Source organism: Panulirus ornatus, chromosome 3 (genome assembly GCF_036320965.1).
Source record: "Panulirus ornatus isolate Po-2019 chromosome 3, ASM3632096v1, whole genome shotgun sequence".
In the NCBI taxonomy this organism is placed as follows: domain Eukaryota; kingdom Metazoa; phylum Arthropoda; class Malacostraca; order Decapoda; family Palinuridae; genus Panulirus; species Panulirus ornatus.
Window position 1 is genome coordinate 29,783,448 of NC_092226.1, and position 13,059 is coordinate 29,796,506.

At 39.5% G+C, this 13,059-nt stretch overlaps 1 protein-coding gene across 10 annotated transcripts in view; it reads right to left on the reverse strand.

The window, feature by feature from the left end:
* Window positions 1-6,109: 6,109 nt before the first annotated feature.
* Window positions 6,110-13,059, reverse strand: part of LOC139761795 (uncharacterized) — a 256,120-nt gene continuing 249,170 nt past the window's right edge. For 6 of the 10 annotated variants that reach the window (XR_011715620.1, XR_011715622.1, XR_011715621.1 and 3 more), the window contains one exon: window positions 6,110-7,113. The gene's annotated coding sequence lies outside the window, so the exon portion shown is untranslated. The remainder of the gene's footprint in view (window positions 7,114-13,059) is intronic. The other 4 variants (XR_011715624.1, XR_011715616.1, XR_011715618.1 and 1 more) reach the window with 4 other exon arrangements.

Below are 13,059 nucleotides of genomic sequence, written 5' to 3' on the forward strand. Positions count from 1 at the left end.
AAGCAGCACACAACAAAATCATCCTACTACTTTTAAGATTCATACTTGTGTAATTACAATTCAAGAATGAAAAACAGTTAAAAAGGTTAACAGAAACATAACATTTATAAAAAAGATAGAAAAGGGATATCTTGAAGAATGGAAAACTTTTTTCTACTCAGGACATTGTTCAGCATAGGAGTCAGAAACTTTTAATCCCCTCCATTCTAGTAACGTCAATACTTGTCACCCTTATCAACTACCAAATCAGTAACAGCAGCCTACACCTCAGTCTGGGTCCACCTTCCTGCCAATCAGCAATCACCACTCTGCAGTGATGTCATTGTTCCAATGGTTGTTATGCTGCCTGCCTCTTAAGTTTTGGAGCATGGACATTATCCTGATAGTAATTTTCATTTTTTTTTTTATTATACTTTGTCGCTGTCTCCCGCGTTTGCGAGGTAGCGCAAGGAAACAGACAAAAGAAATGGCCCAACCCCCCCCCATACACATGTATATCAATACGTCCACACACGCAAATATGCATACCTACACAACTTTCCATGGTTTACCCCAGACGCTTCACATGCCCTAATTCAATCCATTGACAGCACGTCGACCCCAGTATACCACATCGATCCAATTCACTCTATTCCTTGCCTGCCTTTCACCCTCCTGCATGTTCAGGCCCCGATCACTCACAATCTTTTTCACTCCATCTTTCCACCTCCAATTTGGTCTCCCACTTCTCCTCGTTCCCTCCACCTCCGACACATATATCCTCTTGGTCAATCTCTCCTCACTCATTCTCTCCATGTGCCCAAACCATTTCAAAACACCCTCTTCTGCTCTCTCAACCACGCTCTTTTTCTTTCCACACATCTCTCTTACCCTTACATTACTTACTCAATCAAACCACCTCACACCACATATTGTCCTCAAACATCTCATTTCCAGCACATCCATCCTCCTGCGCACAACTCTATCCATAGCCCACGCCTCGCAACCATACAACATTGTTAGAACCACTATTCCTTCAAACATACCCATTTTTGCTTTCCGAGATAATGTTCTCGACTTCCACACATTCTTCAAAGCTCCCAGGATTTTTGCCCCCTCCCCCACCCTATGATTCACTTCCGCTTCCATGGTTCCATCCACTGCCAGATCCACTCCCAGATATCTAAAACACTTTACTTCCTCCAGTTTTTCTCCATTCAAACTTACCTCCCAATCGACTTGACCCTCAACCCTACTGTACCTAATAACCTTGCTCTTATTCACATTTACTCTTAACTTTCTTCTTTCACACACTTTACCAAACTCAGTCACCAGCTTCTGCAGTTTCTCACATGAATCAGCCACCAGCGCTGTATCATCAGCGAACAACAACTGACTCACTTCCCAAGCTCTCTCATCCCCAACAGACTCCATACTTGCCCCTCTTTCCAAAACTCTTGCATTTACCTCCCTAACAACCCCATCCATAAACAAATTAAACAACCATGGAGACATCACAAACTCCTGCCACAAACCTACATTCACTGAGAACCAATCACTTTCCTCTCTTCCTACACATACACATGCCTTACATCCTCAATAAACACTTTTCACTGCTTCTAACAACTTGCCTCCCACACCATATATTCTTAATACCTTCCACAGAGCATCTCTATCAACTCTATCATATGCCTTCTCCAGATCCATAAATGCTACATATAAATCCATTTGCTTTTCTAAGTATTTCTCACATACATTCTTCAAAGCAAACACCTGATCCACACATCCTCTACCACTTCTGAAACCACACTGCTCTTCCCCAATCTGATGCTCTGTACATGCCTACACTCTCTCAATCAATACCCTCCCATATAATTTACCAGGAATACTCAACAAACTTATACCTCTGTATTTTGAGCACTCACTCTTATCCCCTTTGCCTCTGTACAGTGGCACTATGCACACATTCCACCAATCCTCAGGCACCTCACCATGAATCATACATACATTAAATAACCTTACCAACCAGTCAACAATACAGTCACCCCCTTTTTTTAATCAATTCCACTGCAATACCATCCAAACCTGCTGCCTTGCTGGCTTTCATCTTCTGCAAAGCTTTTACTACCTCTTCTCTGTTTACGAAAACATTTTCCCTAACCCTCTCACTTTGCACACCACCTCGACCCAAACACCCTATATCTGCCACTCTATCATCAAACACACTCAACAAACCTTCAAAATACTCACTCCATCTCCTTCTCACATCACCACTACTTGTTATCACCTCCCCATTAGCCCCCTTCACTGTAGTTCCCATTTGCTCCCTTGTCTTATGCAGTTTATTTACCTCCTTCCTTATTATTCATTTATATATCTATTTTGCTTTGTTATAAATACCCCAAGAGTGCTGTGAGAGATTGATTGTTGCAGTTGGCAGCACCAAGACAGGTAGTGTGATTTTCTCTTGCCCATAACTTGTACATTCATAGCCACTGTAATGCATTACATTGATATTTTTGTTTAACTGATCTTGGGCTGTCCTTATATACATATTTCGCCAAAGTAAAGTGTAATAGTTCGTTGTCTGACGGAGAATTGCGCCCTGACTGCATCTTATTTTGCCAACAATAACTATCATTATTGAGTAAGAGTAGAGGAAAAGATTCCTGGTTTGAAAAGTTACCTGGATTGTGATAACGTAACTTTTTGTGCCCTGTAAAGTAATCTATTTCTTTTCTATTATTTGTTTCTTTTAATGTAAATAGTTTAAATCCCCATCTTTAATTTGATCCCTTAGCTTTGGAGCTGGTTTGTGAGTTTGGGAGAGTATGTGAAAGAAGAGAGTTGACACTAAATAAGAATAAAAGGAAAGGTACTTAGATAAAGTAGGAAGAAGTAAAGGGTTTTTGATACCTGAAAGTGGACATGACAACAAACAGAATTATGGAAGCTGAAGTGAGCCATACACTGGGGGATACAGTGAAGGTCCTAGGCACACTAAAGAATGTGTGGAAAGAGAAGTCACCGTCTGTGAAGACAAAGATGGTTATGTTTGATGGTATACTATCTCATCAGCATTGTATGGATATAAGGAGTGTGCCCTAGCTGACAAAGCATGGAAGAAGGGGAATGTGTTGGAAATGAAATATTTGGGGACAATATGTGGTGGAGGGATGGTTGATCAAATAAGAAATGATAGGTTAAAGAGATGTGTAATGGTAAGAAAAGTATGCATAAGATAGCTAATAAGGATATCAGAAATGGTTGGGACATAAAAAGTGAGTGTGGTGAGGCTGTATAGGAAGGCATATGTGTTAGAATTAGGGATAAGAATAAGGACATCAAACCGGAGATGAAAGGATAGAGTGAAAGAAGATTTGAGGGATCAGGGCCTGACTGCGTAGGAAGGTGCGAGGTATGCACAAGACAGAGTGAATCAGAAAGATGTGTACATACCAGTCAATGTGCTATCAATAGGCTGAACCAGACTCTTGCCAGGAGACGAGTGAGATTTCAAAGAAAGGCATCATGAATTGGTATTCAATGATTCAAAAACAACAATTAAAGATAACTGACCCAACAGACTTCTTCCAAAACAGTAATACCCAAGATTACACTTAGCAGATATCACAACCTCAAAACAAGATTTCAAGAGGGTCATTGGAAGCATGCCTTTGCGCTAAGCACTAGGCTTGGAATCTTGGAACTTAGTCTTCATAAAATAAATGTAAGAAATCTTTAGCATATGCCCTCAATATCGTCTGAAGAAAATGCTAAAGATTCTTGCATCATTGATGAGAATCTGAAACTGACCCACACTGCCCAACTCCACAAAGGCAGAAACAAGGTAGCCCAAAAACTCCTGTCCTACTGCATTAAAATTGCATATAAAAATTTTAAAACAAGTCCTAAGAGGCAAGTTGACAAAATTTATGGAAGTGATCAATCTACATAAACCATAACAATATGGTTTCAGGGTGGGAAGATTTTTCCTCTCTCAGTTGCTTGAGAACTATGATAAGACTATTGAAGCTATGTAAAACAAAGAAAACACTGATGTGATTTATGCAGACTTTGCAAAAACATTTGACAAATGTGACCATGGTTTAATAGAACACAAAATGAGAAAGAAATTGGGAGGTGGATATACAACTTCTTAGCCAAGAGATCACAACACAGTTGTAAACCATAACAGCTCCAGTGCCTCCATGGTAAAAAGCCTTGCCCCCTAAGGAACTATACTTGCACCCATGCTGTTCCTCATTCTTAATATCTGTCATTGACGCAAACATAATCCAGAGTATGAAAATTACATCAAAAGAAGATATCAAAAGGCTACAGAAAGACATAATCAAATCTTTAACTGAGTAACCAAGAACAATATGCTTTTCAATGAACACAAGTTTCAACTTCTCCAATAAGGAAAAAATGAAATTACAAACAGAGAATACTGGACAGACACTGGTGCTGTCATAAACCAGCTGAATAATGTGAAAGACCTCAGAGTAATAATGTCTTATGACCTAACCTTCTGGGAACACAGCAGAAGGATGGCAGGCTGGATCCTTCAGACTTTCAAGACGAGGGAAGAAACAAAGCTGTTGATATCATTCAAAGCACTAATTCTTTCACAAATTGAATATTTGTTGTGTCCTACTATCACCCCATGATGTGGGTAAAATTATGGAATTAGAAAATGTTCAGAGACCTTTCACAGCCCATTTTAATTTGGTACAGGAATCAATTACAGGAAATGGCTGAAATCTTTGTGGCTATACTCCCTGAAGTGCAAACAGGAGAAGCATATCATTATCTTTACCTGGAAATCCTAGAAAGTATGGTTCCCAACTTACATTTGGAAATAACATCCTACTAGCACAACAGACATGGAAGACTTTGTAAAATATTACCTCTGAAATCCAAAGGTGTGATATAAACAAGAGAGAACACAAACATCCAGGGCCCTTGCAGGATACCATCAGAAACAGATTAGGATGCATGGTTGAGAAGTTTAAGAGTGTACTGGACAAGTACCTACAAAGTGTACCAGACCAGCCAGGCTGTGGGGGCGATGCAGATCTGAGGGCTGCAGCTTCCAAAAGCTTGGTCGACCAACGACCAAATCCAACACCTTGAGCTGTGGAGGTGAAGACCTATGAAGACTGCAATAGGTATGCACTAGGTATATACCAGGGAATGTGAGCTGGTCAAGGGAAACCACAGTAAGGTCAGTAGGGTATTGCAGAGGATGATGACTGGTTTCAGAGAAAGATAAAAGACAGCTGGAGAGTTGATATGAGCAAATGAGGCTAATTTATCATTTGCTCCTGGTACAACATTGCCATGTGAGCAAAAGCAAAGGAATATGAATATATCCACATATACTTTTCCATCATGAGGAAGAAAATTATTTAACTATTGTTGCTGTGTGTCAGCTTGATGTTATATAAATCAAAATGGCTACACAGTAATGACATCTTTTTAATACAATGAAATATCATATGCACAAAATATTTTCCATCAACAATGCTGTCTATCTATATCTCTGATGCTTGTTCTTTAAGGTAACTCCCTCAAGGGGGTGGCCACAACAAAAGTCTCCATAACTGGTGAACTCAAGTGCTGCTTCTTAGCCTTTAGTGCCTCAACCTTAACAGGCCACTGGCAGAGGGCAACTCTAACGCAGAGTTTTTAAAGGCTCCTACCTAATGTTCCCATCAATTACTATTAACTAATGTGTCTACCTAAAGTTCCAACATACTAACTCTACTTATTACTCCCAGCTAATGTTCCTAACTACTACTTCTACCTACTGTTTCTACCTACTACTTCTATCTACTGATCCTACCACTTTAACAAAAGGCAAGGCTAGTGCATAGCACTCAGTGCAAAAAAAAAATCTAGAGTAAGGAAAATGAGTTGTGCGAGTCAACTGTTTGTCAAGTGTTATGTGTGACAAGAAAAGATTGCATGTTTGTGGATAGAATGCCAGCAGTCCACATGTGGGTGAGGCAGAAAGAAAAGACATCCACCTGGGTCAAAGGAGTGCAACTTATATGAATCTTCCCTATAATGGGTGGCATGAAAGAAAAACCAATGTCTTATGGTAAATCATCAATATGCTTATGGTGTTACATAAAAAGAAAACATGTTTACAGAACAGATAACTTAAATATTTACATAACAAAATTATAGAAGAAATCTCTGTGCACATCAGTATGGTGGCATGGGGTGGGTGTTTGCTGCCACTGTCAAACCCTCTTTTGTATACAAAGATGGCAGTACATTTGATGTGCCATTCATTTAAAATTCTTTAAGGGTGTCATCAAATACCTGCAATGATGGCAATATTTTCTGTGGCCTCAAAGAAAAGTTAAAATTTGACATTTTTGGAAATTCACTTGACTGCATTCAACAGTGCATCCAACTGGTTAAAGGGATTTATCATACATAAAAACAAAATGAAGGGAACAACAAGTTATATAGGATCATGAAACTAAATGTAGAACTCTCATATCATGAGACTATTCATGCTACACCTGTATGAATAAGATGGTAGACATAAAGTTGGGATATTCAGTAAAGTGAACAATTTCAAACCAGAAAAGGATTAGGACATTCTAAACTTAATATTCATACAAAAAGACAACAAATATGGAGATAACTGAAAAGCAAGAGGGAAAAAATGTGGAAAATGTAAAAGTGTAGAACAAAATATATTAAGAAGGTACAAGGGTGATCCCAAAGTAGTTAAACAAAGATAAAAGGTGTGCAAGGGTGATTTTCTGAAGAAATGTAATCACTAGAGAGTTTTGGGGTTAATCTGCCAAGAACAGGTGGAAATATTAACTTATAAAAAAATCAAGGTTTTTCTGAGTGTAGCTACAAACAAGAACATTATAATCTATTCCCAGTTATGTCACCTGGACTTCAGAGTCTGCATCCACTGGCATGATGGGAAACCATTGGTCTTTGCTATGGTATTTGTGCAAGTCATCCTTCTTGATCGACACCTTTCCCATAATTCTGTCTGTCTTCATTGGTCGATCACGATCATACAGATAAAATGAGAGGTACCGAAACTCTCGTGGAATATCAAACTGGAATTCCTCACCAAAGAAGGCTGAAAGGCTGAAATTATATGATTTATTCAGTTTTCTGTTGGAAAGCAGCACACAACAAAATCATCCTACTACTTTTAAGATTCATACTTGTGTAATTACAATTCAAGAATGAAAAACAGTTAAAAAGGTTAACAGAAACATAACATTTATAAAAAAGATAGAAAAGGGATATCTTGAAGAATGGAAAACTTTTTCTACTCAGGACATTGTTCAGCATAGGAGTCAGAAACTTTTAATCCCCTCCATTCTAGTAACGTCAATACTTGTCACCCTTATCAACTACCAAATCAGTAACAGCAGCCTACACCTCAGTCTGGGTCCACCTTCCTGCCAATCAGCAATCACCACTCTGCAGTGATGTCATTGTTCCAATGGTTGTTATGCTGCCTGCCTCTTAAGTTTTGGAGCATGGACATTATCCTGATAGTAATTTTCATTTTTTTTTTTTTTATTATACTTTGTCGCTGTCTCCCGCGTTTGCGAGGTAGCGCAAGGAAACAGACGAAAGAAATGGCCCAACCCCCCCCCATACACATGTATATACATACGTCCACACACGCAAATATACATACCTACACAGCTTTCCATGGTTTACCCCAGACGCTTCACATGCCTTGATTCAATCCACTGACAGCACGTCAACCCCGGTATACCACATCGCTCCAATTCACTCTATTCCTTGCCCTCCTTTCACCCTCCTGCATGTTCAGGCACCGATCACACAAAATCTTTTTCACTCCATCTTTCCACCTCCAATTTGGTCTCCCTCTTCTCCTTGTTCCCTCCACCTCCGACACATATATCCTCTTGGTCAATCTTTCCTCACTCATCCTCTCCATGTGCCCAAACCACTTCAAAACACCCTCTTCTGCTCTCTCAACCACGCTCTTTTTATTTCCACACATCTCTCTTACCCTTACGTTACTCACTCGATCAAACCACCTCACACCACACATTGTCCTCAAACATCTCATTTCCAGCACATCCATCCTCCTGCGCACAACTCTATCCATAGCCCACGCCTCGCAACCATACAACATTGTTGGAACCACTATTCCTTCAAACATACCCATTTTTGCTTTCCGAGATAATGTTCTCGACTTCCACACATTTTTCAAGGCCCCCAGGATTTTCGCCCCCTCCCCCACCCTATGATCCACTTCCGCTTCCATGGTTCCATCCGCTGCCAGATCCACTCCCAGATATCTAAAACACTTCACTTCCTCCAGTTTTTCTCCATTCAAACTCACCTCCCAATTGACTTGACCCTCAACCCTACTGTACCTAATAACCTTGCTCTTATTCACATTTACTCTTAACTTTCTTCTTCCACACACTTTTCCAAACTCAGTCACCAGCTTCTGCAGTTTCTCACATGAATCAGCCACCAGCGCTGTATCATCAGCGAACAACAACTGACTCACTTCCCAAGCTCTCTCATCCCCAACAGACTTCATACTTGCCCCTCTTTCCAAAACTTTTGCATTTACCTCCCTAACAACTCCATCCATAAACAAATTAAACAACCATGGAGACATCACACACCCCTGCCGCAAACCTACATTCACTGAGAACCAATCACTTTCCTCTCTTCCTACACATACATATGCCTTACATCCTCGATAAAAACTTTTCACTGCTTCTAACAACTTTCCTCCCACACCATATATTCTTAATACCTTCCACAGAGCATCTCTATCAACTCTATCATATGCCTTCTCCAGATCCATAAATGCTACATACAAATCCATTTGCTTTTCTAAGTATTTCTCACATACATTCTTCAAAGCAAACACCTGATCCACACATCCTCTACCACTTCTGAAACCACACTGCTCTTCCCCAATCTGATGCTCTGTACATGCCTTCACCCTCTCAATCAATACCCTCCCATATAATTTACCAGGAATACTAACAAACTTATACCTCTGTAATTTGATAGTAATTATGCCAGTTTAATTTTTTTCAAAAGAAAAAGGGAGGTAGGGTCCCTACATACCTAAAATTTAATGAAATTTTGCCATGATGGCAGGTCTAGCATGTAGCACTCATTGTTTGATTTGTGCATGAATGTCACGTCTCTCAACCACCTTTCCTTTTCCCATAACTTGTTTTGCCTAATGTATAAAGCTATCTTAATTGGCTGTGGTAGCCATTAACCTGACAATCTGCTCACAAGAGACAAACTTTAAGAGGAGCAATTTTTTGTTCTTCAAAACTCACACTTATTTCTGGGCCAGTTTGTCCTCATGGAGGAGGAGGGTTAAAAAGAAACTTCTGAAGTGAAACAAAGTGAAAAGTGGGGAAAAAACACAAATCCATCAAAGGTTATGCTGTGTCTTGCAGCATTTTAAGCCACTCTGTGCCTTATATTTCAGGTGGCAAATTCACTGCCATGTACAATTGATCCTGAACGTCATGAGTGAGGCTTCATTTCACAATCATGTTACAAGAATAGTCATCATCTTTTCCAAGGAAATATTTCTCAATAAGGCCAGAGAGAAAGCGGCTTTTTTGACATCAACTATATCATACAGGCCAGATATGGCCAAAAAAATACAAATCTTAATTGAGGACATGATGTTTCTTTCTCAGGGAGTTTCAAGCTTTCTAGATGAAGAGAAAGGTGTTCCTTTTAATATTCTCTGATAATCTTAATGAATTTTCTCAAGAGAATGAACTGGGCATAAGGCATGATGCTCTTCAGCAAGTCTTCTTCACTGTTGTTTTCTAATGATGTGAATCTTAATTATTGTAAGTCCCGAGTTTGGTAAAATCCTACTGATAAGAACTCTGCAGAAAAATATACATACAAAAATAAGATATACAATCCCATCTATTGAGTGTAATTCAAGTTTTGCCATCTGAGCTGGCTTCTTTGTCTCACCTCTTTCCCCATCTCATTAGTTCTTCCATCCACTACCAATTGTTACTCTAATTTTTGTGAATACAAAAATACCTAAATGTCTATCAGTTTGTGCATTAGTTTAAGAACTTAATGAACAGATATGTGTAGAAAAACTATATGAAAAATAAAACTTACTGCATCATTTGTAAAGTATGTAATTAGTCTTTTTACCAAAAGCAGTGCATGCCTCACTGGGATCACTAATGTCCCCGTTCCATAAAGAACTTCAGTTTCTACACCCATTTTCATCTTAACATCAATGTTTAGGAAACTCATTTGGAATGAGATTGTAAACCATTCAGAGGACCATCACTTAATAACTCAGCATGGTTTTTGACAAAATCATCCATGCCTGACAAATCTGCTTGACTCCTTTAATGATGTAATTAACATGTATGATGAAAGTAAAGCAGTTGATGTCATCTTTCTAGACTTCCAAAAAGCATAAACTTCCACATCGAAGGTTACTTACTAAAGTTAAGTCACATGGTACAGATGGAGTTGTACTTCAGTGGTTTGAAAATTGGTTTACTGGCTGTAAACAAAGAATTGTGATAAACATTAAGCCTTAGAATGGTTAAAAGCTGATTAATAATAAGCCTAAGAATTGTTAAAAGCAGCAAGTGGCATACCACAGGGATCAGTCTTGGAACAGGTTCTCTCTCATAAATATTAATGATAATGAGTGGGCTGCATTCTAAGATATCAAAATTTTGCAAAAGATAAATCTACAACAGAAATTGCAGATCAGCATCTTCAAAAGGATGTAAACAAACTGATGGACTGGGCTCATAGGCAGCATAAGAATTTTAACATCATGAATCCCGTTGAACTGCAAAAGGTAAACAAGGAAAAAGATGGGTGTAAAATCTCTGGTGATCTAAAGCTAAGTAAACAGTGCACAGCAGCAGTTAAAAAGGGGATCAAAATTTTTGTATCTATGGGTGAGACTATCAAATATGAGCCCAGGGAAATTATCCTCACCTTTTACAAGTCACTCAAGCATCCCTATCTTTAATACAGAACAGTTTTGGTCACCCTAATTGAGGAAAGATACAAAGATTGGATAGAGACAAACTACCAAGATGATTTCTGGACTGAGAAACAAATCCTATGAGAGATGACCAAGCGATAATCTATTCAGTTTAGAAAGAGGCATTCAAATTTATCAAAGCTTTTAATAATCTCGATCTATTGACTTCCTGATTTTACTTGTAGTAATGGTTACAAACTTATGGGCAAATGTTATATCATAAATGAGATGAAATACTTTTTCTTCAACAGATTTATCAACATATGGAATGATTTACTAATTACAGCAGTTGAAGGTAGAGCCCAACAGATATGTTTAAGCATGCATTTATCTTTATCTATTTATCATATTTTGTCACTGTCTCCAGCATTAGCGAGGTAGTGCAAGGAAACAGATGAAAGAATGGCCCAACCCTTCTACATACACACGTATATACACACAGGTCCACAAACGCAAATCGACATACCTATACATCTCAACGTATACATATATATATATATATATACACACACACAGACATATAATATACACATGAACATAATTCATGCTGTCTGCCTTTATTCATTCCCATCGCCGCCCCGCCACATGTGAAATAACAACCCCCTCCCCCAGCATGTGCGCAAGGTAGTGCTAGGAAAAGACAACAGAGGCCACATTCGTTCAAACAGTCCCTAGCTGTCATGTATAATGCACTGAAACCACAGCTCCCTTTCCACATCCAGGCCCCACACAACTTTCCATGGTTTACCCCAGATGCTTTACACGCCCTGGTTCAATCCATTGCCAGCACGTCGACCCCGGTATACCACATCGTTCCAATTCACTCTATTCCTTGCACGCCTTTCACCCTCCTGCATGTTCAGGCCCCGATCACTCAAAATCTTTTTCACTCCATCTTTCCACCTCCAATTTGGTCTCCCACTTCTCCACCTCCCTCCACCTCTGACACATATATCCTCTTGGTCAATCTTTCCTCACTCATTCTCTCAATGTGACCAAACCATTTCAAAACACACTCTTCTGTTCTCTCAACCACACTCTTTTTATTACCACACATGCCTCTTACCCTATTATTACTTACTCGTTCAAACCACCTCACACCACATATTGACCTCAAACATCTCATTTCCAGCACATCCACCCTCCTCCGCACAACTCTATCTATAGCCCATGCCTTGCAACCATACAACAGATTTGGAACCACTATTCCTTCAAACATACCCATTTTTGCTTTGCAAGATAATGTTCTCGACTACCACACATCCTTCAAAGCTACCCGAATTTTCGCCCCCTCCCCCACCCTATGATTCAGCTTCCGCTTCCAAGGTTCCATCCGCTGCCAAATCCACTCCCAGATATCTAAAACACTTTACTTCCTCCAGTTTTGCTCCATTCAAACTTACCTCCCAATTGACTTGACCCTCAACCATACTGTACCTAATAACCTTGCTCTTATTCACATTTACTCTTAACTTTCTTCTTTCACACACTTTACCAAACTCACTCATCAGCTTCTGCAGTTTCTCACATGAATCAGCCACCAGCGCTGTATCATCAGCGAACAACAACTGACTCACTTTCCAAGCTCTCTCATCCCCAACAGACTTCATACTTGCCCCTCTTTCCAAAACTCTTGCATTCACCTCCCTAACAACCCCATCCATAAACAAATTAAACAACCATGGAGACATCACACACCCCTGCCGCAAACCAACATTCATCGAGAACCTATCACTTTCCTCTCTTCCTACACGTACACATGCCTTACATCCTCGATAAAAACTTTTCACTGCTTCTAACAACTTGCCTCCCACACCATATATTCTTAGTACCTTCCACAGAGCATCTCTATCAACTCTATCATATGCCTTCTCCAGATCCATAAATGCTACATACAAATCCATTTGCTTTTCTAAGTATTTCTCACATACATTCTTCAAAGCAAACACCTGATCCACACATCCTCTACCACTTCTGAAACCACACTGCTCTTCCCCAATCTGATGCTCTGT